Raw genomic sequence first — 6,791 nt, forward strand, 5'->3', positions numbered from 1 at the left:
TCCCTTGCATCTTGAACTTTCCTGATTTGCAGATAATCCAATGAGAGAAGAAAGGCCAATATGTGTGGGTGGCTTTTTTAACATGGGCGGTAATATTTCATGCTTTCTTTTTTAGACCCATTTGTTGTTTTCCAGCACTAAGTTGCTTGCTAAATATGTACCAGGAGGAAAGTCCCCATTTTCCTGCTTGACCACTGTTTACACTTCTCTTAAATGTTTGACAACAAATTCTTCTTGTCTTAGCCAAGGCCTGTTGCACGGAAATTGCTATTACATGGATCCTAGCTCTGGAGCAGACCAAAAAAACATTCACTTACATTCTTCTACAGCTTGGTAGCTATTTCTTTAAGCAAGGGGTGCAGAGCCCATTGCAGTTGATGGGCTGGATCCAAAAGGTTTGAGGATACACAAAAGGATTTTGACAGGAAGGAATTGTACCATAGCTTCTGAATATTGAAGGGAAAAACAAACAATATAAACTAGGGTTGCCACATTTCAAAATGTAAAAACCATGACACCCCGAAAATTGCTCCTGAGCTTTTTAAAGACAAAAATACCCAAAAAGTGATTTTTCAATTGACTTGCCTAAGATTCAGGACAAAGCGCCAGAAATCAATTCCACCTTTGAAATCCTGGGAATGTCTAGATGTATGGCAGCCGTATGATATGTAATTCAGTGCCCACGTTTTATGGGGTCGCTTTCAATGTCCCCGGCCTGTTTGGTTTTTAGTGGTCCAGGTTTGGCCAGCCAGTTGAAAGCAATAAACCAATTTCTGAACTGAAAGGATCCTTAAAAACGGAACCTTATATATATGCTTTATAGCTGTTTGGGATGGCATTAGGCCCATGCATTGAAAAGTGGGTTATACTTACAACCGATTATACCAGGGATGGCGAACTTGTTGCCCTCCAGCTGGTGTAGGAAAACTGTCCCATCAGCTCAAGCCAGCATGGTCAATGGTCAGGAATAATGGAAATTGTGGTCTTTTAGATGTTGCTGGATTCCAGGTCACCCAACATCTCCCTAGGGAATTGTAATGCAACATCTGGAGAAAAATAGGCATATGACACTGGATCGCTCTGGATCTCGGAGACGTCTCAATAACAAAATGTCTTTAGTCCAATATCCTCTTAACTCAGCCTTGTTGATTCTTCTGGATGCAAATTCCACTGTCCACTTGATGAAAAGGTGGTAGTGTGTTTCCCTCCCTCATACCATGTAATCTCACTGCATATTCTTTAAGAGGAATAATAGCAATGAATGCTGACTGTAGAGTTACCTCTCTCTTTGCTTCCTGCGTCTAATCCTTTACTGTGCAGGTTGCAAACTGTACTATCTTTTAATCAAAGAGTCAACCTGTCTCCCATCCAAAACATTTTATCGTCACGCCAAGTTATCTTTAAAAAAGAAGAAGAAAGGGAGGCATGTCTGTTTGTATTTAATACATATGAATGCTGCCCTCATGGCCTGCCCTTCTAACCACAGCTCTTTATTTATCTACAGACTAGATGGAAAATAAGACAAATTCACATTTTTCTCCGGTATAACCCTGACAGTCTGCCTCATTCCCAATCTCCTGTGGGACTTCATGTTGAAAGAAGAGAGTCGTTTGGCAGCAAAGCCTATTCAGTGTTAAGTTTATGTACCAAATATAACACACTTTTTGTTCGTCGATTGCTTGTGAGTTGCTTAGTTTTTTTTAACTGACTGAGAAGATGCTCTCAGTTGGGATTTTAAAAGGTGTGTAGACGCATTTGGGGCAAGTTGTCTTTTGACACAACCCCCCAGTCCTCACGGGCAACTGCAACAAAGCCTAAAAATGAACGATGAGGCCCTGTGGTGCCTTCAAAGATGAATCCATCATTATGGCATAGTATCAGATTTCATCTGCAGTGATCATGCAGAAATGGAGGCAGTGAGAGATTTTACTTTCTTGAGCTCCATGATCACTGCAGATGGTGACAGCAGTCACAAAATTAAAAGACGCCTGCTCCTTGGGAGAAAGGCGATGGCAAACCTAGACAGCATCTTAAAAAGCAGAGACATCACCTTGCCAACAAAGGTCCATATAGTTAAAGCTATTCCCAGCGGTGATGTATGGAAGTGAGAGCTGGACCATCAAGAAGTCTGATGGCCGAAAAATTGATGCTTTTGAATTATGGTGCTGGAGGAGACTCTTGAGAGTCCCACGGACTGCTAGAAGATCAAACCTCTCCATTCTGAAGGAAATCAGCCCTGAGTGCTCACTGGAAGGACAGATCGTGAAGCTGAGGCTCCAATACTTTGGCCACCTCATGAGAAGAGAAGACTCCCTGGAAAAGACCCTGATGTTGGGAAAGATGGGAGGGCACAAGGAGAAGGGGACGACAGAGGACGAGATGGTTGGACAGTGTTCTTGAAGCTACAAAAATTAATCTGACCAAACTGCGGGAGGCAGTGGAAGACAGGAGTGCCTGCCGTGCTCTGGTCCATGGGGTCACGAAGAGTCAGACACGAATAAACGGCTAAACAACAAAATCAGCTTTCATAGACAAGAGGCCAGGGTAGGGGAAAAGCAGGAAGCACTACAATCAGGTGTCACACAATGCCACAAGTCAAATGGCATTACGGGACTGTGCGTCCTCCTACCTCATTGGGGCAAGACTTACTGCGAAGGGTTGCTATGATCTGAGCGGTTTGTCTTTCACTGACATCGGGTTTTATTGCTGACCTGCTCCTCAATCCAGCTCCTGACACCCAGTGAGTTTCATGGCTGAGTGGGGATTCGAACCCTGCTCTCCCAGGTCCTAATTCAGCACTCAAACCATTGCACCACGCTGGCTTCCCCTTGCTAGCTGTCCCTTGCCCTGAAGTTCTCCTCCATCAAATTGGCTTTGGCCCGACCAGTGCTTCAGAGATAGAATCACAGAAGTGTAGAATTGGAAGGGTCCCCAAGGTTCATCCAGTCCAACCCGCCGTTCTCCCGTTCCAGCTTTGGTCCTTGCATCCTGCAGTCCCTGATCTCCACTGGACTTGCTCCTGACTGTGGACTCGCCAGTTGGACTGCCACCAGCGCCCTGGTCCTGGCGTGTCAGTTCTGGACTCTTGCCACCCACTCCCTGGATCGTGACACCCGGCAACGCGGGAATCTCAGCTGAAGCATCCATGACAGATGACCTTCAATGCCCTCCAAAGAAGTCCACAACCTCTTGTGGGAGACAAATAGCTCTTACTGTCAGAAAGTTTTCCCGTAATCTCCTTTCTTGTAACTTGAAGCCATTGGTTCAAATCCTACCCTCCAGAGCAGGAGAAAACAAGCTTCCTCTATCTCCCCTGTGACAGCCCTTTAGATAATTGAAGATGGCTAACATATCTCCTCTCAGTCTCCTCCAAACACACCCAGCTCCTTCAAGCGTTTCACACAAGGCTTGGTTTCCAGACATCTATACAACCACACTGCTAGCTTCCTTACATATGATGTTTATCTTCTAGGTTTTTTTATTGTGCAGTGCTGAATTCTTTTATTCAGCATAGGACCCTCATACCTACGGGACCGCCTCTCCTGGTATGCCCCGCGGAGGACCGTAAGGTCCATAAATGGCAACACCCTAGAGGTCCCAGGACCTAAGGAAGTCAGATTAGCCTCAACCAGGGCCAGGGCCTTTTCAACACTGGCTCCGGCCTGGTGGAACGCTCTGTCTCATGAGACTAGGCCCTGCGGGATCTGATTTCTTTCCGCAGGGCCTGTAAGACAGAGTTCTTCCACCTGGCCTTTGGCTTGGCGCCAATTTGATTCCCTCCCACTCTTTCCTTTTTCCTTTCTTCTTCTGTGATGGAACTCCTATTTGGGGACCTGGCTTTTTTCTGGCCCACGTAGGATCAGTCTGGATAGTTCGCCTTGGTGAAGACATGACGTTTTCATCCGCAAAAAAAGTTTTTGAGTTTCTACTGAAATGAGGCTGCATTTTAATGTTGTATTTAAACTTGTTTTTAAGTTGTATTTTAATCAATTGTTTTTTTACCTGGTGTTAGCCACCCTGAGCCCGGTCTTGGCTGGGAGGGTGAGGTATAAATAAAATGTATTATTATTATTATTATTAATTCCTATTAACATTTTAATCCCACTTCATCTTTCAAGTAGTTTGAAGAGGTGTGCATGGCTCTCCCTCTTTTCCTTAAAACTACCCTGAGAGATGGGAGAGGCTGAGAGAATGAATTGCCCAATGGCACCAAGTCTACTCTTTAAGCTGTAGTCCAGCACTCTATAAAATCTAAGGCCCAGAAATTACTACTTATAATGCTGTGGTCCACAGAGTAAAGACACAACTTAGAATGGTGGAACAGTAAGTCAGAGAAACATACTGACATAAAGTCATAAAGCCCACTGCCAACCCCCCCACCCTGATTTCAACCCAGGCATGGGGAGCATCTGGTGAAATCAGAGTCCCTAGGGGAGCATATATTCACCATCCTGTTCTACATGCAAGCCCTGGTCAGCTCAGTCTGTGCATGTAAACAACATGCAGGGTGGCAAAGAACACACAGGCACAGCAAATACAAGGTCCTATTTTCCAGAAACTACTGTATTATATTCGGTAACAGAGCAGGGAGAGAGATCGGGTGGGATACAGATCAGTTCTTCTCCATTGCCAGACCTCTGGTTTGGGTGGCTACACATGGATGGATAAAACATTGGCTGCTATTTTTAAGTCGCTGGAAATTCTTTCTTCCCCACATCCTGGCAGCACATATTTGAAGGGTGTTTATTCTTCAACAACGCACAGCAACAGCACCATCTAGTGACCCTCTCCTTGCCTGTGGTGTGCATTTAAAGACCGCACATGCAATTCTCCTGGTCTGGTGTCATCAGACTAAGGCTCAAGTTATTTACTAGGTCACCTGAATGCTGCTTCTTGTGTGTCATCATTGAAGGCATCACACAGGTCACAATTAACTGGACTGTCTTGGGAACAAAACAGGCTCAGGAAACCAGCAATCCATGTGCATTTAGATGAGGCAGGTCGCAATATAGCTTTATCGCCTCCCCTTCTCGCAGCAGGAGACAGGCAGGGCCAAGAGAGAGACTTGCGCAGGGTTTCTTCCTTGAGCAAGAAATTGAACCCGGGTGCCTCTGGCCCCAAGCCAGCACACCAGCCTGGGGAATACATTGGCTCAATAGCTGGTCTTAAACTGAGGTAAGCTTGGACTACTGCAATGCAATCTATGTGGGGCTACCTTTGAAGGTGACTTAGAAACTGCAACTAATCCAGAATGCGACAGCTAGACTGGTGACTGGGAGTGGCCGCCGAGACCACATAACACCGGTCCTGAAAGACCTACATTGGCTCCCGGTACATTTTCAAGCACAATTCCAACGTGTTGGTGCTGACTTTTAAAGCCCTCTGGCCTCGACCCAGTATACCTGAAGGAGCGTCTCCACCCCCATCGTTCTGCCCGGACATTGAGATCCAGCACCGAGGGCCATCTGGCGGTTCCCTCCCTGTGAGAAGTGAGGTTACAGGGAACCAGGCAGAGGGCCTTCTCGGTGGTGCCTGTGGAACGCCCTCCCATCAGATGTCAAGGAAATAAACAACTATCTGATTTTTAGAAGGAAGCCCTGTATCGGGAAATTTTAAATGTGTGATGTTTTATATTTTTAATGTTCTGTAAGCCACCCAGAATGGCTAGGGAAACCCTGCCAGATGGGCAGGGTAGAAATAATAAAATTATTAATTAGTACACACAGCCCATCTGTCATGGATGCTTTGGCTGAGATTCAGTGGGTTGGACTAGATGACCGTGGGGTCCCTTACAGCTCTATGATTCTACGATAATAATGGTAAAAAGAAAATGGAAGCTGCAGATAAGATCACAAACATAAGGAGAGCTCTGTTAGGATCCATGGTGGTAAAAAGGGGGGATTACATTTTGTCCCAGAAGGCGGCATTCAGTGATACTGAACCTCTAAACTCGATAGACTCAGCTCTAACGGCTCTTTGCCACTGACCTTCACCCCTCCTATTTCACGACTCCTGGCCGATTCTCTTTTAGAGACATGTCACCGATTGTTCACCACCGCATCTTGTGGCAGTGAGTTCCGCGAACGAGTTACGGTTGAGGCAGAGATCAGTAATCGAAGGCAACCTTTCAAAAAGTGTTGGGCGCGCGGGGGATGGGGAAACGATCGGGTTGCTTTTGGTTTTTATTATTATGCATTTTGTGTTTTTATGTTGTGACCCCCCTGAGACCCGCGGGTATAGGGCGGCATACACATTTAATAATGATGATGATAAAGTCAACCCATACGCGCCCACACAGCCACCAGAACTGTGCACCACCTCAATATTATATTTTATCCATCATTTCAAATCCAGGCGCGTGTGCCAAGAGATGTATGCGTGTCTTTTCTCGGTGCCCGCCCCCCGGCAAGGCGTTTCCCGAAAGCTCTCCCGGGGACGCAGCTCCTTCCCTTCAGCGCCGCGAAGCTTCCCCGGCCGGATTTCTGCCTGCGAGGCTGCCTTGGAAAGGCCACCGCGGAGGGCGCGCCCCAAACCAAGCTTTATTTTTTTGGGGGGGGGGGTTGTCGGCCTGCCTGCCTGCCTCCCTCTTGGTCTCCCCTTCTTCCCCGCCTCCTCGCACAGGCTCAGTCTGTTCCGGCCGCCGCCTCGCAGCGCCCCCGCGCAAGGAGGAGCCGCCGCCGCCACCGCGCCGAGCAAGAGCGCTCTCCCGGCGGCGAGGGGCGGTTGGTGGTTGTTTTCGCGGCCTCCATTTTAGGCGTCTCTGCAAGGCCCCGGGCGGCGGGGAGGGAGGC

At 47.3% G+C, this 6,791-nt stretch overlaps 1 protein-coding gene and 1 long non-coding RNA gene across 2 annotated transcripts in view; one reads left to right on the top strand and one right to left on the bottom strand.

Annotated features, from left to right (window-relative positions):
* Positions 1-6,791, bottom strand: part of LOC309380961 — a 36,326-nt gene that overhangs the window by 20,341 nt on the left and 9,194 nt on the right. The window lies entirely within an intron of this gene.
* Positions 4,994-6,791, top strand: part of HERPUD2 (HERPUD family member 2) — a 21,388-nt gene continuing 19,590 nt past the window's right edge. Inside the window, exon 1 of the mRNA XM_081931166.1 lies at positions 4,994-5,175. The gene's annotated coding sequence lies outside the window, so the exon portion shown is untranslated. The remainder of the gene's footprint in view (positions 5,176-6,791) is intronic.

Source organism: Podarcis melisellensis, assembly GCF_964234715.1.
Source record: "Podarcis melisellensis genome assembly, chromosome: 12".
Classification (NCBI taxonomy): Eukaryota; Metazoa; Chordata; class Lepidosauria; order Squamata; family Lacertidae; genus Podarcis; species Podarcis melisellensis.